Source organism: Ahaetulla prasina, chromosome 10, assembly GCF_028640845.1.
Source record: "Ahaetulla prasina isolate Xishuangbanna chromosome 10, ASM2864084v1, whole genome shotgun sequence".
NCBI classification, from domain to species: domain Eukaryota; kingdom Metazoa; phylum Chordata; class Lepidosauria; order Squamata; family Colubridae; genus Ahaetulla; species Ahaetulla prasina.
The window spans coordinates 9,671,259-9,684,920 of NC_080548.1; positions in this window are offsets into that span (position 1 = coordinate 9,671,259).

Here is a 13,662-nt window from a genome sequence, read left to right on the forward strand (position 1 = left end):
TCTACTTGCATTTTTTACCTGCTTTCAAACTGCTAGATTGGCAGAAGCTGGGACTAGTAATGGGAGCTCACCCCCTTACATGGCACTAGGGATTCGAACTGCTGAATGCCAATCTTTCAATGGATAACTCAATAACTCAAGGCTGCACACATAAATAACATTCCCTCTTCTTCCTTCTATTTTCCTCATAGGAGAAAAATCCCTGTGAGTGTTGGGCTGAGAAAGAGGGACTGGTCCAATGTCACCCAGCCAGCTTTCATGCCTAAGGCGGGACTAGAACTCATCACCTCCTGGTGATTGGCCCAAAGTCACCCAGCTGGCTTCCATGCCTAAAGTGGGACTAGAACTCATAGTCTCCTACTTACAGACCTACTTATAGATTAACAGAGTTGGAAGGGACCTTGTAGGCAGTGGTGGGATTCAAGTAATTTAACAACTGATTCTCTGCCCTAATGATTTCTTCCAACAACCAGTTTGCAAAACTGCTCAGAAAGTCAACAACTGGTTCTCCCGAAGTAGTGCGAACTGGCTGAATCCAACCACTGCTTATAGGTCATCTAGTCCAAACCCCCACCCAAAATCCTAACATGGGATTAGAACAAGGGATGGGTTTCAAAACCCATCACTACTAGTTCACTCGTGGATGTGCACGCACTCGCGCTCAACACTTCTGCACCTGCTCCCTTGATCCAGGGCAAACCGGTAAGAACCCACCACTGATTAGAACTCACAGTCTCCTGGTTTATAGCCTGAAGCCTCCACCACTAGGCCAAACTGGCTCCTCCTCTCCAATTTCTATCCTACCCCTCTTCAAATTAAAGCCCCCTGAGATCAATGAGTCCTTCCTGAGGCCTGGAAATATCGGTTGGAACAATCTCCTCTTTCCTTCAAACTCTTTTCTCTCCACTCTCTCCTTGCCCAAATCATGAACTGGCAATGCTAACTACCTTGCAGATGAGTCTTCAAGGATAAACAAAGTTTATTCAGCTGCTAAAAATTTCGTGAACACACCCAAGTGTGATAACAGGTAAGTAAGTATTCGTGTATCGGTCCAAGCCTTTTATCGGCAAAATTATCTACTGTCTTCTTACCCATTTGTAATTAGATTTTGAATCATAATGTATGGGTCGATAGCCACGTCAGGCCAATTAAATGCACATTATGAGAGAGATGTTATCCATCTGAATAAACTACCTCTGAACTTCCTCAAGTTGTGTACATTTGGGTTGGGGACATAGCCCAGAGCCTCCCTAGATTCTAGACACAAATTGTGATCATTAATGGAACAGAAGAGGAACCGCTATTAAGAATATGGGGGAGTAATCATTTAAACTGTCATTTTAGTTGACTTTTAATATACATTTAGCCTTTGACCAAGCCGTCTCGTCTTCTGCCCCCACTTGATCTTGAAGCACCACTTTCAGCTAAATGCAGCTCTCAGCTCGTGAAAAAATGATTAATTTCTGGCAGTTTTACCCTGAGTTTTCATTGCCATCTATTCAAGGAACAGGAGCATTTTAGCTCAATCAGGTTTGCCAGCCCTTCCCTTGCTCTTTCATTCGGCTTCCTCAAGCACCAGCCTGCTGCAGGAAATCCACTCTTACTCACAACTCTTCATAACTATTATGAACAAAAGCAGGTTTCCAACTCATTTCTTCTTCAAGGGGCCTTCGAAGCAGCTGAGCAAGAAGTTATGCATGGCACCCAGACTGACCTCCCTTTCTCCTGATTCTCGAGAACACATTTCTTTGCTGGAATTTCAGCATTTCGGTATCTAATGCTCAGTCAGGTCTGGTTCTAGACAATGGCTTACAAATCGCTTGACCCGCCATAGAGCTGATCAAATCAAAGATAAACATGTCCTCAAGTTGAGTTTAACCCCTTGATGATTTCACGGACCCAACCGTACGCTTTCCTTGGGAGCAAAGCAAAAATTGCCTTTTTCCTGGCTATTTTTCAACTTCCTAGTCTAGCCTCCCTGTTACTTTTAAAAAACATAAATTACTGGAACCTCAGACCAGAGTCTAGTGATTAAAAAATGGCTGTGTTTGTTGTTGTTGTTTTCCTTTCCATCAACTTGTGGCAGAACTCATCAGTTCAACAGAAAACAACATACAGGTGGTTCTTGACTTATGACCACAACTGAGCTCAAAATTCCTGTTGCTAAGTGAGACATTTGTTATGTGAGTTTTGCCTCATTTTAAGACCCTCCATGCCACAGCTGTTAAGCGAATCACTGCAGTTATTCAGTTAGGAACATCATTAAGTGAATCTGGCTTCCTCATTGACTTTGCTTGACAGAAGGTCACAAAAGGGGACCACATGACCCCGGGACACAGCAACGGTCATAAATATGAGCCAGTTGCAGTCATAAGTCACTTTTTTTCAGTACTGTTGTAACTTTGAATGCTCACTAAATCAGGGGTGCTATTCAGCAGGTTCTGACAGGTTCTGGAGAACCAGTAGTGGAAATTTTGAGTAGTTCAGAGAACCGGCAAATGCTACCTCTGGCTGGCCCCAAAGTGAGGTGGGAATGGAGATTTTGCAATATACTTCCCCCAAGAGTGGGGAGGGAATGGAGATTTTGCAGTATCCTTCCCCTGGAGTGGGGTGGGAATGGAGATTTTGCAGTATCCTTCCCCTGCCACACCCACCAAGCCATGCCTACAGAACCAGAGGTAAAAAATTTGAATTCCACTACTGCACTAAACAAACAGTTGTAAGCCAAGAACTACTTGTACCTGCCTATCATCTCAAGATGGAAGGAAAGCACATTAATATAGATGCAAAAGAGCATTTAGTCTAACTAAACATGTATTTCTAGATTTGACGTTTCCTTCCTTCCTTCCTTCCTTCCTTCCTTCCTTCCTTCCTTCCTTCCTCTGAAATTTGAACATTCTCATTTTCCCTTTCCTTCTTTTTCTCTTTTCCACATTTACTTTGCTATATTTTTTCCTTGTCTATTTCTTATTAAGCAAGTGAAATCTTTTAATAAATCTATTTTTTTTTTAAAAATCCTCTAAAAAAAGAAACATATAAATTATCTCAGCTTCTCTATCCTCAAGGTGAACATTTAATGGTTCAACTCTCTTTTTAATCTCTTTTTTTTTTAAAGAGAAGGTTAATAATCTCACCTTTTCTCTAAAAAGAAGGAAGAGGAGGAAGCGACCCAGCTTCAATATTCTGGATTTTTGAGTTTAAGAAATATGTTATTAAAGTCGTAGGCAAAACTAAAAATGTAGAAAAGGAAGTTGAATGTGGAGAAAGGAAATATACTAGCTTTATCTGATCTTTTCTGGTATACTGGGACTGCATAAATTTAGATAAAACTCCTTCTCTTGTAATTGCACCTTATTTAAATGGTGGGAGATGAAAATATTTGACATTAAAATAAGAAAGGAAAAAAAACCAGGATCCAAAACTACCAGTAACAGCTTTTAAAGAAAGTTACCAAAAAGAAAAACTGAACAACGGTTATAGCATTACTGCAATGCTCTCTACATGGGGCTCCCCTTGAGGAGCACCCGGAGGCTCCAACTGGTGCAGAATGCGGCCGCGCGGGGGATTGAGGGAGCACCTCGTAGCTCCCATGTAATACCTCTCCTGCGTAGGCTGCATTGGTTGCCGGTGGTCTTCTGGGTGCCGTTCAAGGTGTTGATTATCACCTTTAAAGCGCTCCATGGCATTGGACCGGGATATTTACGGGACCGCCTGCTGCCGACAGTTACCTCCCATTGTCCGATACGTCCAGTGCGCGCCCACAGGGAGGGTCTTCTTAGGGTGCCGTTGGCTAGTCAATGTCGGCTGGTGGCCCCCAGGGGAAGGCATTCTCTGTGGGGGCCCCGGCTTTATGGAATGAGCTGCCGGTGGGACTCCGTCTCCTCCCTGATCTCCGGACCTTTAAGCGCGAGCTCAAGACTTTCTTTTTTCATCAAGTGGGGCTGGCCTGATTGATTTTAGTATGGGGATTTTAGTGGGTTTTTATATAGGGTTTTACCTAGGTTTTAGTTTTGATAAATTTTAGCTAATATTTTAATGTTACAGCGATTGAATCAGTTTTTTAAATTTGATAGTGTATTTTAAATTTTGGGGGATTCTTGTCGTTTTATTGGCTGTACACCGCCCTGAGTCTTCGGAGAAGGGCGGTATAAAAATATGAATGAATAAATAAATAAATAAATAGTTTTGTTTCTCAACAGCCACTTGAAGACATGCAATTTCAACTCTCAGAATTCAATTTTGGGAGTTAACGTCCACACTTCTTCAAGTTGACCCAACATTGAGAAACACTGACTCCTTTTCATCGTACTAAGCCAAAAGACGGCAGATCTGGGTAAATTTATTTATTTTATTTATTTATTTTTATACTTTTATACCGCACCATCTCCCGTAGGACTCAGGGCGGTTCACAGGCATATTAAAATACAACAATAATAAATAAGCAATTTAAAACCCAATTAAAACAAAATATTTCAATCGCCAAATAACTAAAACGGTAAAAACTGGTTAAAACCCATTAAAATTAACTAAAATATTTTATTCTTAGGCTAGTCCAGCTCGTTGAAATAATAAAGTCTTCAGTTCACGCCTGAAGGTCCAGAGGTCTGGGAGTTGCCGTAACCCTGGAGGAAGCTCGTTCCACAGGGCCGGTGCTGCCACAGAGAAGGCCCTCCCCCTGGGGGTCGCCAACCTGCATTGCTTGGTCGATGGTACCCGGAGGAGGCCCGCTCTGTGGGAGCGCACCGCTATCGGCGGCAGGAGGCGGTCTCGTAGGTACCCTGGTCCTAAGCCAAATACTGGATGCCTGTCAGACAATTGGGGTAATGAATCAGTGGCACAGTGTCTTCCAGATGTTGTGGGTGCTCTACCACTGGAGGTTTCTAAGAAGAGATTGGACAGCCATTTGTCTGGAATGGTATAAGGCAGTGATGGCAAACCTTTTAGCACTGAATGCTGAAAAGGTCGCGCGGAAACGTCACCAAGTGCACGTGTGCTCATCGGGGCCGCACTCCAGAAAAGCTGAAAAAGCCCCACAAACTCCCCCTACCCCCTGCACATGCACGCATGATGCCCCTGCCCCCATTTTTGGCCTAGCAGGCCTCCCTGCAGCCTCCTGGGCACAAAAATGGGCTTGTTGTGTCTGCGCCCCCCAAGCCAGGCCTGCTGCCAGAAAGTGACTTGGGCAGTGAGGGGGAAGGGCCATCAGGACTTACCACCGGCTTCCCTGGCTCAGCTCCAGGAGCCTGAAGCAGGCCAGGTAGAAGAGATAATGAGGCCTCCGTCCCCTGACTCTTCCCCCCCCAGGCCACACCTGCAGACCCAGCTGACGGCAATCAGGCTTGGTTGAACCCTAAGTTTCGTAGGCAGGAGAGGAGGGAACAACAGAAGCAAGGGTGGGGTGGGCCCAGGAAGTGCTGAGTCATGGAGCCACACCCCACAGGATATAAAAGGCAGAGAGAGCTGCTGTATCTCTTTGTAACAGGCAAATCTACTGATTAAGAGCTGAAGTTTGTTTCTGGGTGACTTCTGGGTCGTGGAAGATAACAGAGGCTCTTGGCATATGTTGGCTATTCCGCTGCCAGAGCTGATAGTGCCGGCTAATTAAGCCATCACTCGGACGGAGGCAAGGGAGAACACAACAGGGCTGTGGGGGGGGCACACAGCACCCCCTGCACTCCACCCCCACTCCCTATGCATGCGTGGATGACCCCTTCCCCCCCCCCACATGAACAAGACCCCCTGCGCATGCGCACACGTCTCCCACATGTGGGAGTCTTTGCGTGGTGGGTCTTTGCATGGTGGGTTTGTGTGGTGGGTTTCAAAAATTTTTACTACCGGTTCTGTGGGTATGGCTTGGTGGGCGTGGCTTGGTGGGCATGGCAGAGAAAGGATACTGTAAAATCCCCATTTCCTCCCAATCAGCTGGGACTTGGGAGGCAGAGAATAGATGGGGGCAGGGCCAGTCAGAATTTTTACTACCGGTTCTCCGAACTACTCAAAATTTCTGCTACCGGTTCTCCAGAAATGGTCAGAACCTGCTGAAACCCACTTCTGATCTGCATGCCAGCTGTGGCACACCTGCCATAGGTTCACCATCACGGATATACAGTTTCCTCTGTGAGCAGGGGGTTGGACTAGAAGACCTCCAAAATCCCTTCCAACTCTATTATTCTCTTTTACTTCCTTCTTCAAATGTTATTGGAGATGGAGTTTCAAAGAAGCAAAACAGAAATTGCTTTGACTGTAACTGATGGGAAAAGGAACAAGGCCGCACTGGAAACTCTGTGGATCAAATGCACCAAACTGATGAGCCGGATTAGGTCTATTGGCTAAAGGTTTCTCACTCCCATTATATTTAATTGAACTTTTTCCATATTAAAAGCTTATCTCAAAATTATGGTTACCAGATACCTGGCAAAAGGAGGGAGATGTTTTCCATGTTGGGCTTCTGTTCCCCATCTGGGAAGCATAGCCTTAAAAATCAGATATTGTCCAGCTTTCTGAGTTTTTATTACTATTATTTTGGACTGACTTCTCAGCATAATTAACAGATAACTAGCATGCTGATCACTAGCAATGGTTCCTGAAAATGAAGGTTACCCAAAAGTATGTTGGAAATACAAAGAAGGGACGCATGAATTTGTACTTTAATGTCCCAAAGGTGCTTTTTCAAAAGGCAACTGGACTTTCTTTGGTTTTTCCTGGAAGATGTTTCGCTTCTCATCCAAGAAGCTTCTTCAGTTCAACCACGACTTGGATGACTGTGAATCTCCATAAACATTTAATGTCTTTTTTTTTTTAAGAATTTTTTAAAAACTTTTCAGAAGTTTAGACTTTTATTCATGTGATCTTAGCACCACCTTCTGGCCACAAATAATTTAAAAATGACTTTGCTTAACATTTTTTAATCTGAATCTCTGCAAAACACTCGTTTGGCAAAAATGTATCCACTTTTCAAGAGTTTTGGGTGTTTATGAAAACATTGCAGCGGTGATGATGATGATGATGATGATTAATTTGCAATTAAGTAACACTGAGATTTAAGCTTTTTCATTATTTGGAATCCTCTTTCTTTGATAGATAAAGAAGGAGGTGAACTTCCAAGTGATTTGGTGTTATTTGGTCATATAATATAATATAATATAATATAATATAATATAATATAATATAATATAATATAATATAATATAATATAATATAATATAATATAATATAATATAATATAATATAATATAATATAATATAATATAATACACACACACACACACACTTTTCTAGATTTTTCTTTCACTTTCCCCTTTTTTCATTTATTTGTGGTTATTTTTATATATTTATGTGTTCTATAATGGGTTTGTGGTTTCCCTTTTGTTTATTTAAATCAACACTAGGTTACCCAGTGCAGCCCAGATGTTTTGGACTATGTCTTCCATCATCCCCTGATATTTATCATGCTGCTTGAGCTAATGGAGTCCAAAACATCAATTTATTCTATTTTAGATTATATTAGCTAAGTTTTCAGACATAAGCAAGTTGCATAGTGCAAGGTGCAAACCCAGTCAATTGGCTTGACAAGCCATTGTTAGATATGACATATAAAGCCAGTTGTGATCATACGGCAAATCACAGTTAAAACGTACTATAATATACCCAAACATATGCACTTATCATCTTACCTTATCATCTTCAACATGTCCTGAAGGAATTCATATTTATAGTTTTATCCAGTGAAGGACATTCTTTCTCCTTTCCTTTCCAAAGACAATAAGAAAAATATAACAGTAGCTGAGTGGGGCTATTTTAATTAAAAAAATTAAAATGAATAAAATCCAGTGGATGGTACTGTTGGGAAGATATAGGTAGTCCTTGAATTATGACCATAATGGAGCCTACCCATCATGGTCATAAAGCAATTCAGTCACGTGACCAACCCAATTTTATGAATTTTGAGGGTTACCTGTACTGCTAATTATACATGTTATGTAATATAAAAGGCTTAGCTTGGCTGATTTTCAGCAATCTGGTGCAGTTGCACATGTTCTCTAAAAGATGGCAGTGCTCCCTTTGAAATAGTCCAATAATGCAGCAGCTTCTAAGAAACAGGGATAAAAGCAGCACAAAAAATTCCCTCTTTTTCCAAGAGGAGAAGCTGAAAAAATGAAACCAAAGTGGGGGGAGGTTTGTCCCTGGAAATTTCTCAGGAAAGTACATCTGGGGGAAATTTTATCACAGATGATGTTAATCAGAAAGCCAGTTTGGTGTAGTGCTTAAGGCATCAAGCCAGAAACTGGGAAACGGTGAGTTCTAGTCTCGCCTTAAACACAAAGCCAACTAGATGATCTTGGGCCAGCCATGCTCTCTCGGCCCTAGGACGGAAGCAATGGTGAACCGCTTCTGAAAAATCTTGCCAAGAAAACTGCAGAGACTTCCAGGAATTGGGTACAATTGAATGGAAGAAAGAAAAAGATTGAACGGCTAAATAAACAGCCTTCCAGATACATTGGTAGGATACCTTTCAACATTCTTGGCCGGCAGCTTAATGGCTGATGGGAGATTCTGGAAATTTGTGGTTCCAAAATCTGAAGAGTTCCAGATCAATGAGGGCCGGAATAGAGCTTCCATTTTGGCTCAGATGCAACTCAGCCTTGACCCACAGCATAGATTTTGATGTTGAGAATTATTCTGACTTGCTCAGTGATTCACTGTCAGGGTTATGACATAACGCCATGGTTTATAGCTGGGGTTATGATAAGGTATCATTTCTCTTTCTTCAATTGGCTCTGAACTGCTATAAATGGGCATCCAGCTGCCCTCATCCCAGTAACATTTTTCTTCTATAAACATAACTTTATTCATGACTTGCAAGCGATCCAAGAGGCAAAGGCTTCCAGGAACGTCTCCAAGACTTCAACCATGTAAGAAACCTCCCCGAGCAAAATCAGCATGCGAGCAGAAAGTTTGCTATTGCTGAGGAGGATGTCTGTTGAGGTAGAGTTGCATTTGAAGGGAGCGTCATTCCAAGGTGTGGGCGGCTCAAGCTGTTCTGCCAGCAGCGTAAATTATTTGACACACAATCTCCTGGATGTCCCTCCCTCCCCCAAGAAAATATTATTCAACCCTGAGAAATACCAGTATTTTTATTTTCAGGGGGAAGCAAATAGCCAATCCCAGCTCAGACTGTAAGAAAAATCCTTTGGAAAGAACTGAGGGAATTTGTGTTCAAGAATGAATAAGATCAAGAATAAGGGGCGTGCATAAGAGCACAAACGTGCCTACCGTTCCTGTCCTATTGTTTCCTTTCATTATATCCAATTAATATAGTTATTACATACTTATGCTTATATATATATGCTTATATATTATATAGTTACTTTCATGCTTATGCTTATATACTGTTGTGACAAAATAAATAAATAAATAAATAAAAATAAATAAATGAATGAATGAATGGATATTGGTGTGGTGAAACATGAAAGTGAATTAGCCAGCCAGAGTTACCTTATAGGTGACGTGGATGTGGGGGGGAGAGAGGGAGGGAGGGAGGGAGAGGGAGAGGGGGGAAGGAGGAAGGAGGAAGGAGAGAGGAGAGAGGAGAGAGAGAATCCTTAACATACTAGTCTTTTTTTTCTGACTATCTTCTTTTTCTTTTTTTTCCTTATTAAATACTTTTTATTTTTTTAACAAAAACACAAGACATAACAAACACTAACATAAAACATATACTCCTTCTTTACATCAGCTTCATTTCGGTATTAACATACTAGTCTTATCCAAGCAATATCCATAGTAACTATAACCAGACAGTATTGCAAAGACATATTTCAACCTATTTTAGGATATGCTCATAGACTTATTGCTCCTGGAGTTAGCATTTTTTTTTTATTGTAAGCAGCCCAGAAACAATTTATTATTGCAAGATGGGAACTGATATAAATATGAAAAAAAAATACAATTTTTTTAAAATGCTATGGATGTATGCCATCCTTTCCTGCTTTACTTACTGCAGAAAACAAAATAGACAGATTTTTTTTTAAATAGCATGCAGGTAATCCTTGATTTACAACCAGTTACTGGGTGACCATTCAGAAATACAATGGATGCCCCCACAAAAGGTACTTTATGGCTAGAAGTTCAATAGCCAGTCCTCCCCAGTTACATGACTGCATTTCAGGTGCTAGCAACCAACCCACATTTAGATTTACTTACAGTTTTCAGCAAAATTGGCCCACAGCAAACCCTCAGTTTGCTTAATGACCATGGCATTCACTTAACGACTGTTGCAAAGAAGGTCATAAAATTGGGCTGGTAAAGTAACTGATCTGCTTTACAACTGTCATGAGTTACGAACCTGATGGGCAGGCTCCATTAGGGTCGTTATTGGAGAACGACCTGTCTCTTCTTACAAATCAATATAATTAATTTTATTAATTATAAATACTAATACTGCATGTACACCATTACAGTGAATATCTCTTCCTTGAAGGTCAAACCTGCCTTCTTCTTTGCTTCAATCTTCTTTTGTTTATGAGCTTCAGCAAACTACAACACCCAGGATCAAGAAGCAGAAGATCATGAGTGGAAAGGTTAAGAATCAGCTTGCTTTTAATTCCTACAAATATGAGCCAACTTATGCAAATACAGGTAGTCCTTGACTTAGGACCACAACTGAGCCCAAAATGCCCATTGCTAAGTGAGACAATTAAGTGACTTTTGCCCCATTTTATGACCTCTTAGAATAGAATAGAATAGAATAGAATAGAATAGAATAGAATAGAATAGAATAGAGTTGGAAGGGATCTTGGAGGTCTTCTAGTCCAACCCCTGCTTAGGCAGGAAACCCTACACCACTTCAGATAAATGGTTGTCCAAGCTCTTCTTAAAAACTTCCAGTGTTTGACATTTACAACTTCAGGAGGCAAGCTGTTCCACTGATTAATTGTTCTAGCTGTCAGGAAATTTCTCCTTAGTTCTAGGTTGCTTCTCTTCTTGATTAGTTTCCACTCATTGTTTCTTGTCCTGCCCTCAGGCGCTTTGGAGAATAGCTTGATTCCCTCTTCTTTGTGGCAACCCCTGAGATATTGGAAGACTGCTATCATGTTTCCCCTAGTCCTTCTTTTCATCAAACTAGACATACCCAGTTCCTGCAACCGTTCTTCATATGTTTTAGCCTCCTAATCATCTTTGTTGCTCTTCTCTGCACTCTTTCTAGAGTCTCAACATCTTTTTTACATTGTGGCAACCAAAACTGGATGCAGGATTCCAAGTGTGGTCTTACCAAGGCATTATAAAGTGATATTAACACTTCACGTGATTTTGATTCTATCCCTCTGTTTATGCAGCCCAGAACTGTGTTGGCTTTTTGTTCATTTGTTTGGTGAATCACTGCAGTTGTTCAATCAGTTACATAGCTGTTAAATGAATCTGGCTTCCCCATTGACTTTGCTTGTCAGAAGGGGATCACATGGCCCAGGGACATTGCAATCATCATAGATATGAACCAGTTGCCAATTATCTGAATTTTGATCATGTGACCATGGGGATGCTGCAACAGACCTAAGTAGGAAAAACAGTCATTTTTTTCAGTGCCATTGTAAGTCACTAAATGGATGGTTATAAGTCAAGGACTGTATCATACTTGACCTCATATTCCTGAAAAAAAGAACTGCAGCCATCTTGTTTCCTTGGCAAAGTTGTCAATGATATTGCCAATTATAATATTGCCTTGTATTCTATTCTGTTCTGTTCTGTTCTGTTCTGTTCTGTTCTGTTCTACTTTACTCTACTCTACTCACTCTACTCTACTCTACTCTACTCTACTCTACTCTACTCTACTCTACTCTACTCTTCCTATTCCTATTCCTATTCCTATTCCTATTCCGGGATATCGGACCGGAATATCTTCGGGACCGCCTTCTGTTACCACATGCCTCCCACCGGCCAGTACACTCTCATAGAGAGGGCCTCCTCAGGGTGCCGTCAGCCAAACAGTGCAGGCTGGCGACCCCCAGGGGGAGAGCCTTCTCTGTGGGGGCACCTACCCTCTGGAATGAGCTTCCCCCAGGACTTCGACAACTTCCAGACCTCCGGACCTTTCGCCGCGAGCTTAAAACATATCTATTCTTTCGAGCAGGACTAATAGGGTTTTAAATATGGATTTTATTAATAGGGTTTTAAATATGGATTTTATTGGGGTTTATTTTATATTTTGTATTGTATTTTAAATTTAGGCTATTGGAATAAGTTTTTTAAATATTGTTTTTATTGAAATGTATCGTTTTTATTTTATCTGCCTGTTCACCGCCCTGAGTCCTTCGGGAGAAGGGCGGTATACAAATTAAATTATTATTATTATTATTATTATTATTATTCCTATTCCACTCTACAATGTCCTTATTCTCTGAATTCTTCTTTCTGTGATCAATTTATCGGAGCCTGATAATTACTCCTCTATCTTTGTCAGTCTCAACCATGTTTTCACCTTCTCATCATATTGGGTTTTTTACTGTTTTATTTATTATTTATAGACATTCAATCCAATTTTCATCAAACCGTGTGCGGTCTGGGTGTGGTAACATTTACGCAGTCATAATATTCATCTTTTTACAGTGTTCATCACCATAATAACAATAGTATAGTAACATTATTGTATCATAACAATAATACTTAACATCATCTTCTTTGACACCTCTCTTCTTTTAAGGCTTCCTCTTTTAATATCTCCTCCTTGCTAACTTTGGTCTCTTTTATCTAGCAATTAATACAAGACAGGGTATATCCCATGTCAAAAAACCAAAGATAAGATAGAAAGAAAGAAAAAGAAAGAGAAAGTAAAAGAAGGGGAGGGGAGAGTGGGAAAGAACAGCTCAAAGTAACAACAACAGTCGTCATATTGACTGACTTCTCACTGTGCAGGTTAGTAATGTTGGCATGATGAGAAGAGAGGGTGGAACCAAAGGGAGTATTGCACTGTATTTCAAGGAACCCAGAAGTCCATTTTCAAATTTAAGGCGGCCACCTTTCTCCTTCTTTGACCACTTTTCAAATCGGACGGCTGCTTCTGCATGCAGGTTGTCAACATTCTAAATCATATTGATTTCTGCTTGGAATTCCTCACTACCTTCCCCAAGGATTGCAGGGATTCCCTGCCTGAACCCCCCCTTCTACACACACACATACACACACACATTTTCCTGCTCCTGATTCCCACGCTTTGCAAGGTGCTGGTAAATTCTTCCCGTGCAGGATTTCCCTTCTATTGCTCTTGGCCTGCATTGCTGCGCAGCAGAGGCACCAATTGTTATTTCAGTCTCCGCTGTTTTCCTCCACTTCCTTTTTCCTCAGCCAGGCTCCAGAGAAATACTCTCCCACCACCACAATCCTGCTGCTGCTGCTGCTGCTACTTCAACTCTTTAGGAAATCAAAAGTTTTCTCTCCTCTCCCTTCTGGGCTATGTTCACCCAATATGCTGAACCGGCTTTTATCTTTAACCAGTTTAGGAGGAGGAACATTGCATAAGGCCTTGAGTTGTAACCTACCCCAGTGAACTGGGTTCGCATAAGACACTAAGTTCCCAGACACCTGCCTCCAGATTCCCCTAACAAATTCTAAAGCAGTAGGGTTTTTTTAAAAAAACCTTGGTACCTTTAAGATGGATGAACTTCAACT